Source organism: Dioscorea cayenensis, chromosome 4 (genome assembly GCF_009730915.1).
Source record: "Dioscorea cayenensis subsp. rotundata cultivar TDr96_F1 chromosome 4, TDr96_F1_v2_PseudoChromosome.rev07_lg8_w22 25.fasta, whole genome shotgun sequence".
Classification (NCBI taxonomy): Eukaryota; Viridiplantae; Streptophyta; class Magnoliopsida; order Dioscoreales; family Dioscoreaceae; genus Dioscorea; species Dioscorea cayenensis.
The window spans coordinates 12,675,001-12,689,364 of NC_052474.1; the positions used below are offsets into that span (position 1 = coordinate 12,675,001).

General features: G+C 41.2%; 1 non-coding gene across 1 annotated transcript; it reads right to left on the bottom strand.

The window, feature by feature from the left end:
* Positions 1-12,057: 12,057 nt before the first annotated feature.
* LOC120259725 lies at positions 12,058-12,163 on the bottom strand. The gene has a single exon (XR_005536280.1). It is a non-coding gene; the product is annotated as a small nucleolar RNA R71 (small nucleolar RNA).
* Positions 12,164-14,364: the final 2,201 nt, after the last annotated feature.

Genomic DNA, 14,364 nt, shown 5'->3' on the forward strand with positions numbered 1-14,364 from the left:
TAACAATTCTTATAAAGGATAAACTCGGGCTTCCCTACGGGTGGCCTCACCCTCACAATACTACCCGCAAGGATGGTCATAATACTGCCTGTAAGAAAATCCAGACTTAGACATTTTCTGAAATTTTCATGTTACGGGCTGCTACAGTGCATGCATAGTGCCCGGTCCAAAAATGACGTTTTTGATGTCGATTTCTTCTTACATTCCGTCGTTGAGCTCACCTAGGCTTCTTTTGTGCCTGAAACATGAAATAAAATGATGAAACCATAAAAAAGGCATCAAGTTCTCAATAAAATACAATAAACATGCGCATCGGTACGTACAAAATATGTACATTTAGACGTTTATCAACGTCCATGAAAGGAGCACACAGACCATGCTTCCCCTGAAAGCACTAGCAACTCCCATCTAGAGATAATCATAGGGAGATAGGACCCCGTGCTCGTCAGTGTTTCCATCTAGATAAAATCATTAGGAGATGGCATGCCCGTGCTCTACTCGTGCTTGCATTGGACATTTAGAAAAATTATCTTCTTTGGTTGATTTTATCCATCATTTCACTCCATATGTGCTTTGAGTCCTAAAAGACTGCAACAAAGACAAACATACCCAGAATAGCATCATTCATAAACAAAAGGTGCTGAAAAAACAAGCAAAAGAGTGCATTGGAGGTATACAAAATATGATATGAATTACACTTATCATGAGGACATTATGAGCATAACGAGACTTACTCGGGGCTAAGGAGCTACCCTTACTTCCTCTTCTCTTATTGTTTAACCACTAAATTTGATTTTGAGTCATTTAAACTACTAAATTGACTTAATAAGGGCCAATGGAGAATGGCCAAGACTGAACAAAATTAGGTGAAAATATCAGGGGTGATGATGGTCAGGGATGCGGATCCCCTCGGGGTTACTAAAGCTACAAGGATGCTAGGTTTACAATGTAATGGTAGTTTAGGCCAAGAGATTCCTAAAGTAGGTTAAACCTAAATTCCTCAGTCATTAACCCCTAATCCCATACAAGTATTGGTATGGAATCTCTTCCAATCTAATCCTTCTATGATTGCACTATGCATTAGGAAATCTCTAATTAGGGTCAAAGTCAATACCTATGTTCAATATTAATGTTGGAGGGGTACAAAATACCCGAATCTCTTAGTGTATTCATACATGGATCGCTTTCAAGCTATGTGAGTCTAACTCAACAAAGCTTCCCATGCTCCTAGTACAAACTAGAAATTAAACAATAGAGTTCTCATGTAATTCAATACATCCAAGAACACATAGCAAGAATCACAAATCACGCACATTGTATCAAAAGTAAATCATACCATCCAAACAAGCAAGTTCACCCCAAGGGTCACCAGCATCCGGTGACCTTGGAGTTTAGCCATCCATACATGAAAATAACAAGATCAATGTCATGTAAACAACTAAAATATTCATAGCAAAAATTCTTCAAACAATAGAGGTAAGATGGCAAGTCGGATCGCATGGAAAACTTACATAGATATCACAACGCGGGCAGCTTCCCTCATCGTATTCAAGCTCTGCCGAGGTGAGATCAGTGAAGATCTTGCCTAGTAACGCTTCTCCCTTCGATGTCTACTCTCAAAAACTAAAGAATTGGCCCTCTCTTGCCCAGGTGAACCACCTCCTCATAGGGCTTCAAAACTTAGCAAAAAAGCTCCCTTCATTTTGCCATAATGGCCTTCACAAAAGCATCCACCTAAGTCTTACAAGCTCCATACGGGCGCATGAATGCTTGTGAGGCTCTAAGCCTTTTTAGCTCGAAATTCATCCGTGGGTGCTACAAAACTTATTACATTAATTAAGTTACATTCCTTGCTATAGTGATTTGTCAACAATATTGGTGCAAAATTTTGTGTGAGCCTCACAGGGTATTCATGCAGGCTCAGGGAGCCTATGAGCCTTACAACCAAGCTCATGCAGCTTTAAATAGTTACTCTGCTATAATATTTGTTATAGTCAGAACACTAAAACACTGTTTTTGATGCCGATTTCTTCCCAATTGCATTCTTGAGCTCCTCTTAAATTCTTTATCGCTTGTATCACAAATAGAATAGATTTAAACACAAAATATTCATTGATTCATCCAAAAATGCATGCTAATGTACAAAGATCATGTATACAAATAAATACATTTAGACACTTATCAAACATCCCCACACCTAAGCGTTTATTTATCCTAAAGCAAACAAAACATGAAGAACAGGGGAAAGATGATAAGAGTCTAAATGTATGGCCTCAAGCTCCACAGTAAATAACTCCATAAGCACAAGTGAAATGAAATCAAGAAGTTGAGTTGCATTGCGAGTACCTAAGTAAAGATAGTCTTGTTTCATCTAAAGTGCTTCGGTGAGTGTGTGCAAACTTCCTACCTCACTAACACACCCCTTGCGAGTGCGTACTATAAGTGCACGGGTTATTGAAGTAATAAAGAACCCTGGTGAATGTGTAGTCATATCCATAGGGAATAGTGATAAAAAACACAAGAATTGCTATTTAACTATGGTCAAGATGATTTAAAGTGGTATGAACAATATCGATGCAAATAGAAATAAAAAGAACAAGAAGAAGACGCAATAAAATGATAGGAGAGCAATCAATCGAAAGTGGGGCACCCGTAAACACACTGTCCTAAACCTAAGGTCAACCATGACTAATCCTATACTATGCCCCGGCGGAAAGGAATGCTCTCGACGCCTCACACTACGCATGGTTGAATAAATCTCTAGGGACTCCATGTGATAAACCCTATTCCTTAATCTAGATCTAACCCTTTGGTCTAGGCGAAAGACCCCTAGTCACAATTAAGCCCCAGTACTAAGGATTACTTCAACGTTTCACTCTGTTGCATGCGCAACTAAGCCCCATTGGAGTTCCTCTCTTAGCACTTCACTCTACTATGGCCTCAAAGAACTCTTAGAACGCGGAGGTAGGATAAATCACACCGGAAGGGAAATGAGACATTTTGATACCTCTCAAGTCACCTTCTCAATCCTCTCCAATATAGCTTTGTCTAACCCTCTTGGTTTGTCACTAATCTACAAGGATTACAAAGATGGATTCTCAACCCTAGTGTCACTCTAAGGGAAAATCACTTCCACAAGTATTCAAGATTGGAACTCAATTAGAACATCAATTAAAGAAATAATAATGAAAGGTCAATGAAACAAAATCATCCTAGGGTTTACAAGTTCACGCATCAACTATGGGTTTAGCTCTCCATGGAGCAAGATATAATCAATAATGTAATCAAAAGTAAAATCATGAAATCCATAAGTATAACCCCCTTGTAGTCCTTATCGATGGTCTTGTGGAGTAGCCTAGTCTTTTCCAAAGGTTCCCTCGTCAAGCCTAGGATACACCTCGCCGAATCAATGCCGACGAAAGCTCCCCCAATAACTATCTTCCAAAGGAACATGGTGTTGAAGGCCGTAGAACCACTCCAAAAACCTTGCCAAAGCCAATCCAAACCCTTGCAGCGAGCGCCTCCAAAGTTTTAGAGAATATGGGAAAAATATTGGAAAAGGATCCCTCAAAATAGCTTAAGTCGCGACTTAAATAGTGCTGGAATAGGGCATCCACACGGGCTTGTGGAATTTCCACATGCCCGTGTGAATTTCCAAAAATCAAATTTTCAATGAGATATGAACAGTAACTGCTACAGTGATTGCTGTAGTGCTTCTCCAAAAAGTTCTGAATCCATACTTTTCATCGAGGCCACATGAATGGCCACACATCCATGCGGTAGATTGCGTTGCGTCTTCAATAAAATCATATTTGACGAAGATCTTGCTAGTGTTACACAAGTCGGAACACATGAGTATGACTACCTTTGTGCCCCTCCAATTTGCATGTTCACTCAATCATGATGGAGGTTGACACACACTCACATGTCTTTGAGCACAACTTGTGTCTTCACGTTTGTTTACTCCAAAATTTCATAAACAAATTGCATCCATGATCTACTTTTGGTTTCTTTCTTTCATAATTATCTCGACAACCCTACATGTGCAAAAGAACACAAATACACATGTATAAGTGATAAAATCTGAGATAAGTAATGCTCAATGTAAGAAAATAATACTTCATATTAGTAATACACAAGCACTTATCAAACTCTCCTACACTTAAGCTTTTGCTTGTCCTCAACAAAAATAAAATATTGAAGCATAGAAGAAGGAAATATTGAAAGTGCTTGGCCTTAGGTTCACCAAAAGCATGCAAGGAAAGCATTCTGCATGTAAGGAAAATTTTTAACATAGAATACGAAAATTGAATGCTCTAGTTAAAAACTTGAATAAAAAACGACAACAATCCGATATCATGTAAATGTGTGTAAACTCACCCAAGTCAACCCAACATATACTCCTCAAAGTTCTAAGTACAAAGGACTTATTTATGTACAAAAGGAAGAAAAGAGATGGTAGTAACTTCACACATCCCCTAATGTAGCACTTTCCTAAGTGGCCGCTAAGGTGGCTTTCACACTTTTGAGATGGTACCGGGGTGGTAGCTTTCACTCATTCCATGAGATAGCTCTTTCTCTCATTAGGGTATAACTAGCATCTGACTTATGAGAGTAGTTTCACACTTCATAGGTGGTAGCTCTTTCCACCCCCCCCCCAATGCACAAACAAAACATATCTACTTTTATTCTTTTTCAACTCATTCATGGCACCTTTTTTCTCAAAGGAATTAAAACAAGAAACCAATAACTTGTCCCTTAAACATCGAACCTGAGTTTCCGTTTGGTTTAATGAGTAAGTAGTGCAACAAGTGTCAATCGGGCAAAAATTCCTACAAATTCAAGTAAAAATTAGAGAATGAGAACATTATATGTTAAAAAATCCCCTAAACTTAAGAATACAATCATTGCAACTATAGTGAACCACCAATGCTACATGAGCATATATAATGAAAGCATAAATATAGAAATGTGTGATGTGAACTCCCCCAACCCCCACACTTAAGATGTACATTGCCGTCAATGTACGCATGCAAGCATATGTGGAGGTGGTCAATTGGAACATTACTCCCCTGAACTCATAATGGTATGATGGAGCTATATTCATTTAGAGTTGAGTTCCAATGCGTTGTAGAGCACACACGGCCATGTGAATATCACATTTACCGTGTCCATGACTATTCCTCAGTTTCCATACTCATAAGATCATCTGCACGTATACTCAAAGTGGTTCAGTGAGATACAAAATAAACTTGAGTCTAAAAAGATAAAGCAATGACATACAACTCGAAAGACTAAAAATAAAAGATAAACTCAGAACGAAGATGCTTTCTAAGTAATATAAGTCCAAAATGAAATGCAGAAATAAAATTTTGAAGACATAAAAACAAATAAAGTAAAGACGCATCAAGCATTGTTGTCATCTACTGGCTCTGTTGGAACTGGTGATGGTGCTGGTGATGCTGGGATGCCGGTGGAGTCCTAGGTCTCATCACAAATGGGGAGGTTGCGTCTCACTCGAGGATTTGCTGTAGGATTTCAAGATGCACCATAACCTTTGTGTGGTTCGTAGCTTGGGTAGCGCAAACCTCAGCCAAGTTTGCCTGTAACACTCCCGAGCCTCTCAAATTGATCAAGGGCTCAAGTGAGAGAAAATATATGCACTTGAGGTGGCTCTTGTGCTGTGGGAGATGCCTCTGTCTCCATCAGCTCCTGCGCAGGCTGAGATCCCTCTATTGCATCTTCCTCGGCCTCTACTGGCTCTGGTGGGGGCATGACCATCACGTAGATGCCCGGCCTATGTCTCCTCACCATTCTCATCAACCGCATGGTCTCTATGCCGAGTGGAGATGGAATGATCATCTTCTCAGCCCCTCGAATGGAGTACAGTAGACCCATCCCTATGATTAGTCTGGTAATGAACAGGCACAGAAGATCACCCCTACTATCGCATACTGGCCCTGGTGTCTCAGGTACTAGGCCACGATATGTACCAATTGAATCGGCTCATGGAGTATAGATATAATAACTGCTGTCTGCTCAGGACTCCGGTGCTGTCACCATGGCCATTAACTAACCTACTAAGAATGGCTTGCATGTACTTATAGCTCGGCTAGAACAGGCATGTAGCCTTGGACACTCCTGGCTCATACTGCCCCTATTCACATAATGCCCTGCAAGCTCTCTGCGGTGTCAAATTGGCTGGATAGTCCGTTGGTAACTGTGTGTATTCCTCAGTATCTATAAAAGCTTCCTCATATAGTCCAAGTAGGATCGAGAACTAGGAGACACTCATGTTTTAGTGCTGTCCAAATGCTCTAGACTATATAGTATCGATGCTCGAGAAACAGTTGTATGAGTGATCAAACTCAAATGACGAGAGCACCTCCAAAGTGAGCATGCGAATAGCTAGCTCTCGGATCTATAGTAATCTGTGCCAGCTACTGACTGAGAGGATCTCCTCAACCTCCTCAGCCACCTCATATACTCGCTGAATCTCTCTAAGTCCATTCAAATCCGGGAAATGTGACTGCTTGAACCTAAGCTTTGATAGACGCTCGAACCGAAGCTTGTGTTCGGGTATTGCAAACTCTAGTTACTCTGGTTCAGGAGAAGATTCATGTGGATGCTTGTCTATCACTTTCTTGGTCCTGGGTACCATATCTACAAGAATTGAAAAAAGAATTGATAAAAAAAGACTTACAACTCAATACCTCAAAAATCAACACGGCCGTGTGGAAATTCCACACACCCATGTCAATCCACGGGGCGTGAAAGCCACATGGCCACTATGCCAAAATCGCAAAAATACATGAAAATATCAACTTAAAACCATCCTAATGCATGCACCAACCAGTTAAACATAGAAATGAAGCAACATTCACCAGTTTAATCAAATTGAATTAAGATTGGTGAAAGAAAAGGAGAATGAGGGCTTACCGAGGAAATTGAGATAAAAAGATTCGAATGCGGCTGGAAAACAACGCTAGAACTCTATAAATAGATGGTGAGGGGTCAGGGAAGCGAGGAGAGGCATTGTTTGAGTGTTTGGGAGTTAAAAAATGAAGGGGCCCGAGTGGCTTATAAAGAGAAGTCGCGGCTTTTGAAGTTCTGTATATCTACACGGGCGTGTGAAAATTACCAATGACTATGTGACTCTGACAGGACTGCTTACAGGGGTAGACACACACCCCTGTGTGCTTTCAGGAAAGCCTTTGGCTGTCTCTGAATGCATCCACATAAGCATGTGAAAATTTGCCACTCCCGTGTGCCCGACCCACAGGGCACCCACATGCCCCTATAGCTTCTCTGTCCACCCAAAAAATTTGGCTAAGTATTCCACACAACCCTGTGGAAATTCCACACAGGTGTGTGGATACTAACAAGAGCACTCACACTCTCCTATGTCTTCTTGGGATGGAGGAGATCTCTCTGCAGAGATTCACACGGGCGTGTGGGAATTACCCATGCCCATGTGTATTTCACTAGGTCATCCACAGGGGCATTCACATGCCCCTGTGTATTATTGAACTGTAGTCTGAGACTCTACAAGGAAACACATGGCAGTGTGGAAATTACCCACATGCGTGTGATTATCATAAGATCGTTTACAGGGGCAGACACACGCCCCTGTGTCCACTTGGGAGGAGCACTGAACGACAACACATGCCCGTTTGGAAATTCCACATGGCCATGTGTCTTCTCTGGATGACCTAGAAAAAATGATAGGCTCTACAAAAAATTTCTATACACTTACACACACTCAGAGCCTGTCTATACTATGAAAAATTGACCAGAGAAACATGGAAAACATGCTCAAATGACCAAGAAACTTCACGAACCACGTTTAAGCACATGAAAACACCAATAATCCACAAGAAAAATATAGCAACACCGTGAAATATTAGGACATCAACACTAAAGCTTTTGTTCATGCAACTACTAAACTAAAACCTAGAAAAACAATAAAAATTTGGGTTGCCTCCCGAGAAGTACTTGTTTAACATCACTAAGCTTGACGTACTTATTCTTACCTCACAGGGGCTCATAAATGAAGGTTTCCTTCTGACCTACAACCTGGAAGCATGATGAACATAATCTTTTCAAGATAAAGGGGGAGTTATTTAGATTGTTACCACACAAGGGTTCGCCACACATACTCCGTGCTTGCACATTCCCAATAGCCTTGGGGCACTTCTTGTGGTGCCTCCTTATTCACTTCATCTTTTAGATCATCCTCTCCATGATCCCCGGAGCAGGTTGCATCTTGTCCTCTAGAACAAGTGATAAGACTTCTTCGTTATCCACTTCTTGATATAGCACCGCTTCATATCGGTCTGGACACATCATTTCCTACATGTATTCACCAATTAACTCGTTAGTAGTTTCAAGAAAGTAAAGAGTATCATCATAATCAAGAAAATATCACATGGCTTTGGCAAGTCAGTATGTTAACTTGTCATCACCAACTTATAAAGTCAACATCCTCATTCACATGGTCTCCCATGTATTAGTAAAACATCAAAATCCTCATCAACATCCAACACTACAAAATCCATAGGAAATATGTACTTGGCGATTTTCACAAGTACATCTTTCAAGATCCCCCTCGGATATCTAACCATTCAATCCGTCAATTGAAGTGTCATCCGAGTGGGCCTAGGCTCTCCCAAGCCAAGCTTTTCAAAGAAAGAATAAGGTATGACATTGATGCTAGCCCCTGAATCCGCCAATACCTTTTTTTCACAAAAGTTACCAATGTTGCATGGAATGATAAAGCTTCCAGGGTCCTTCTTCTTGTTCGGCATATTCTTTTGCAACACCGCCGAACATGAAGCATCTAGAATCATAGATGCACTCTCCTCCAACTTCCTGATGTTCGTCAAGAAGTCTTTGAGATACTTTGCATAATGAGGCATTTGAGACAACGCCTCTTCAAATGGAATATTGATGTGCAGCTGTTTGAATAGACCCAAGAACTTCTAGTATTTCTAATCATTTTGGTCGTTCTTCAACCTTGAAAGGTAAGGGATTCTTGGCTTGTAAGACGGGGGTGCCACCTCTTTCTCTTTTGCTATTTCCTCAACCTCCACGACCTTGGGTGCTTTAACATTGGTCTTCTCACTCAGGAGCCTACCCTCAACTTCATGACCATTTTTCAAAGTAATCGCTTTGACATGTTCTCTTGGGTTGGTTTCTGTGTTACTTGGCAAGCTCCCTTGAGGTATCTCTGATAATGACCTCACAATTTTCCTACTTGATTCTCTAAGTTGTGAGACGTACTGTGGTTGCAAAGTGTAGCTTCGACCAATTGAAATCTCATATTTGATGATTGAATAAACTTGGTCAAAGGCTTCTCTAAACCGGTCATCCGGTTTTCCAACCCTAAAACTAAATTCTCCATGTTTATAGCTTGTTGTTGTTGTTGGAAACCCGATGGTGACATGGTCTTCTGTTGTCCTTGATTACTACAAGAAAGGTAAGGGTGACTGATAAGTTCTTGTGTGATAAGAATGTGAAGTGTTATTTCCTTATGTTGAGCATTACATTTAGCAGGTTTAAGTGCTAATACATGCGTATTTGTGTTCTTTTGCGCAGGTAGGGTTGTTAAGCTAAGTATTGAGAAAAGAAGCCAAAAGTAGATAGTAAACGCATTATTTGGTAGAATCATGAAAGGAAAAAATGCGAACACACAAGTGAGACTCCAAGATACGTGAATGTGTGTGAATCTCCATGAATTCAAGTCACTATAATGAATTGGAGGAGCACAAAGAAAGTCACATTTACGTATCCCGACTTGTGCATTGATAACAAGACCTCCGCTAATGAAGCTTTTGATTGAAGAAGACATGCAATCTATGGCATAAACATGTGCTCATTTATGTTGCCTCGATGAAAAGCATGGAATTAGGAGTGTTTTCGCTGAGTACTGTAGCATGTTACTGTAGGAAAACAATGTAGCAAGTACTGTAGCAGTTAATGTTCACAGCAGGCCAAAAACAAGATTTTCAAAGAATCCACATGGGTGTGAGGAAATTCCCCACACATGTGTGGAAATTCTACAAGCCCGTGGGAAAAATCCACAGGGGTGTGTGGATTCCCACTTCCAGCCCTAATTAAGACGCGATTTAGCCCGATTTTTTGGATCTTCTTTTCCCCTTTTCTCCAACTTTCATCCATCTTTCGAGAGGCTGTCAGCTGGGGCTTAGAGAGACCTTTGTCACATCATTAGAGTGGTTCTAAGGATTCAACACTGTGCTTCACTTAGAAGAAGGCTATTGGGAAAGCTTTCATAGGCACCAATCCGACTAGGTGTGCCCTAAGACGGATAAGGGGACCTTTGGAGAAGACTTTGCTAGTCAACAAGATCATCGACACGACTACCGAGGCGGTTTTCTTATGGAACACTTGCTTTACTTTCGATTTCATTGTTGATTGTATTGTGCTCCATGGGGAGCTAAATCACCTATTGGGTACTTGGGTTTTGTAAACCCTAGGATGTTATTGTTTCATTGATCTTTTATTATGCTTTACATAATTGATGTTTCAATTGAGTTCTAATCTTGAATGCTTGTTGAATGATTTCTCCCTTAGAGTGATACTAGGGTTGAGAGTCCATCTTGGTAAATGTTATAGATGAGTGACACACTACGAGGGTTAGACATTGCTTGATTGGAGAGGGTTGAGAGGGCGACTCGAGAGGTAGCGGAGCATCCCCTTTCCCCCCTAGTGTGATTTATCCTACCTTAATTTCCTTGAGTTCTGTGTGGTCACAATAGGGTGAAGTTCTAGAGGATGAACTCCGCTGGGGCTTAGTTGCCCGAGAAACAGAGTGAAGCATTGAAGTAACTCTAGTGTCTAGGACTTAGATGTGACTAGGGGCCTTTGGCTTGGACCAAAATGTTAGGTCTATACATAGGAAGAGGGTTTATTACTTGGATTCCCTAGAACTCCATGCAACTTTACACAATGTGAGGTGTTGAGACTGAGCGATTTCTCTGCTAGGACATAATGTAGAGTTAGTCACGGTTGACCTTAGATTTGGGACCGTGTGCTTAAGGATTTTCACAACTCATTGAGCATTGATTAGGAAGTAGAATAGTGGGTCCTGCACTTGAAACATTAATCCTAGGGGTAGCATTGTCAGAGTACCCCACTTCTATCGATTGGCTTACCTCTTACTTACTTGCACCTCTCATTCTTGTTTCTTTTATCTTTGTTCACATTATATTTTATCAACACTATCATTGTCCACTTTCACGTGGTTAAGTAGCAATTTAATTATTTTTACTCCCTACTCCCTGTGGATACGATACCCCACTCACTTGGGATTTATTACTCAACAAACCCATGCACTTGCGGGTCACGCACAAGGGGTGTTGTCAAGTTTTTGGCGCCATTACCGAGGAATAGGCGTTTAGAGATACTTTGCACTTTGCTATCTTAGCTATTCATTCATTTATTTTTCTATTTCATATCTTCTTATTCTTTCATCATTCTGATTTATTTTTCTTTCTTTTGTGTAGCTCCAGGTTATGACCCGAGGGGACATTTTGGCATTTCTTGAAGGTGATCTTGAACTTGAACGTACACTCTGAAGAAAGTGTAAAGAACCTATGCAAGAACTGTTGAATCAAGCTAAAATAGACATTAAAGGGTTAGAAAACATAGCGGGATAGAATGAACAACAGAGAACACTTTCTAATTATGCTAGACCATCAGTATTGGAGATACAATCTAGCATTGTGCGATCCCTGATTACAACTCCGAACTTTGAGCTGAAGCTAGCATTCATCCTGATGATTCAGCAGTCAGCGCAGTTCAATAGTTTGGCCGATGAGGATCCAAACAATCACATTGAAAACTTCTTAGAAGTTTGTGAGATGCTGAAAATCAACAGTATTACGGATAATGCTATTAGATTGAGGGCTTTCCCATTTTCTCTAAAAGGAAGAGCAAAGCAGTGGTTACATTCTTTACCGTGAGTATCTATTATGACTTGGAATGAGATGGTCGAAGCTTTCTTGGTTGGGTACTTCCCTCCGGAAAAGTCAGCAAAGCTTCGCAATGAGATTTTATCATTTCTTTAGATGGAGCTCGAGTCCTTGTTTGAGACATGGGAGCATTTCAAAGACCTTTTGCGGAAGTGTCCACAACATGAATTCCCTGGGTGGATGATCATTCAGACCTTTTACAACGGGTTGAATCCAAGTACAAGACAGCTTTTAGATGTCGCCGCAGGAGATACAATGGGGAATAAGACCCCCTATGAAGCCCGATAATTAGTAGAAAAAATGGCCATGAATAGCTACCAATGGAATGCAAGGGAAAGGAAGAAAGTTGCCAGACTCCATGAAATTGATGCGGTTACATCATTGGCGGCCCAAGTAGAGGCATTAAGTAAAAAGTTAGACACTCTAACTTCTCCTAGATTGGCAGCCATAATGAATTATGATGGATGTGGGGGAGGACATGCCCCATCTGATTGCCAGATAGCCATTGGTGGTACTTAATCCGTTGAGCAAGTTGACTTTGTGGGTAATGTAATGAGAAATCAAGGCAATCCATATAGCAACACCTACAACCAAGGGTGGAGGAACCACCCTAATTTCTCATGGAGTAACCAAGGGCAACAAAAGGCTATAGCACTACCTGGTTTCCAACAACAATAAGCCCTGAACATGGAGAATAGAGTTTTAGGCTTGGAGACCCGGACGACTGATTTGGAGAAAGCCTTGACAAGATTTGTACAATCATCAGATACACGGTTCCAATCGGTTGAGGCTACACTTCGCAACCACACTGCTTTCTTGCACAACCTAGAGAATCAAGTGGGGCAAATTACGAAGTCTCTATCAGAACATGTGAAGACGATCACTTTGAGAAGTGGCCTTGAGGTGTAGGGAAAACTTCCTAGTGAGAAGATACCACAAGAAATGCCCCAAGGCTGTTGGGAATGTGCATGAAAGCAACAAGGGTGATAAGCCCTTAAGTGGTAACAAGCTCAATAACTCCCCCTCTACCTTCAAGAGGTTATGTTCATCATGATTCCATGTCATGGGTAAGAGGGAAACCTTCATGTATGAGCCCCCGTGAGGTAAGACATGGTACGTGAAGCTTAGTGACGTTAAATAAGCACTTCTTGGGAGGCAACCTAAGTCTTTACTGTTTTTCTAGTTTTTAGTTTAGTGTTTGCATAAATAAGGTTTTGAGTGTTGGTGTCCTGATTTTGAGATACTATTGCTGTGATTTTCTCATGGATCTTTGGAGCACACGTGTGTTTAAATGAGTATGGCGAAGTTTTTGGTCATTTGAGCATGTCGTGCATTTTTCTCTTGTGGAATTGCATAGTGAAAGCATGCTTTGAGTGTTTTTATATGTTCAGGAATTTTCTTCAGAGCCTACAGAGTTTTCTAAGGCATCTAGAGAAAACGTACGGGCATGTAGAATTTCCATACGCCCATGGGTCTCTACTAAGAGCTCAACCAGAGAAGGCACAGGGGCGTGGACTCACCCCTGTGAACGACATTGTGAGATTGACACGCTCGTGGGTAATTTCCGCATGGGAATGTGTCTTCCTGCAGAGACTTAGAGATTTTTCCTGAGAAGACACAAGGGCGTGGACTCGCCCCTGTGGATGACCCTATGATAAACACACGTGCGTGGATAATTTCTGCACGCCCATGTGTATCTCTGTAGTGGAGATCTCTTTCATCTTGAGAAGACACATATGGCGTGTGAGTGCCCCAGTAAGCTGCCCCTGTACAAGTCCACGCCCGTGGGGAATTTTCACACGGGTGTGTGACACTTAGAGTTTTCTCGGATTGGACAAAGAAGCTACAGGGGCGTGGGTATACGCCTGTGGGTCGGGTGCACGGGGTGGGTAATTTCCTCATGCTTGGGGGTTATGTCTAGAGGCCATTAAGTGTTTTCCTGAGAGCATACAGGGGCGTGCTTTTGCCTTGTGAGTCTCTCCTGTAGATTCGCATGGGCATGGGTAATTTCCACACGCCCGTGTGGATGCGTAGAATTCCAAGAGAAACAATTTTTTCTTTAAAATCTCTTTGAGATTTTTCTCCATTACACCTTCAATCACTCGAAGAGAATTCTTGATCAGTTGCCCGACCTTGCATTGCTGCGTTGGTGGGTTTTTATTCAATTTCCACCCCAATTTTGAAGTTTTCATACTCATTTCATTGGTAAACATTTTACCCCCTCTCTTATTCGCCATTTCTTGGGTTTTTTTTGGATTAAAAGTGGTAGTGTGGTGCGATTTTTACTCTAGAATGGCTTATGCATGTTTAGAAAGAGTTTAGACATGGTTTTATGTTTTATATTGGGAATACTAACATGCGGCCATGCGAT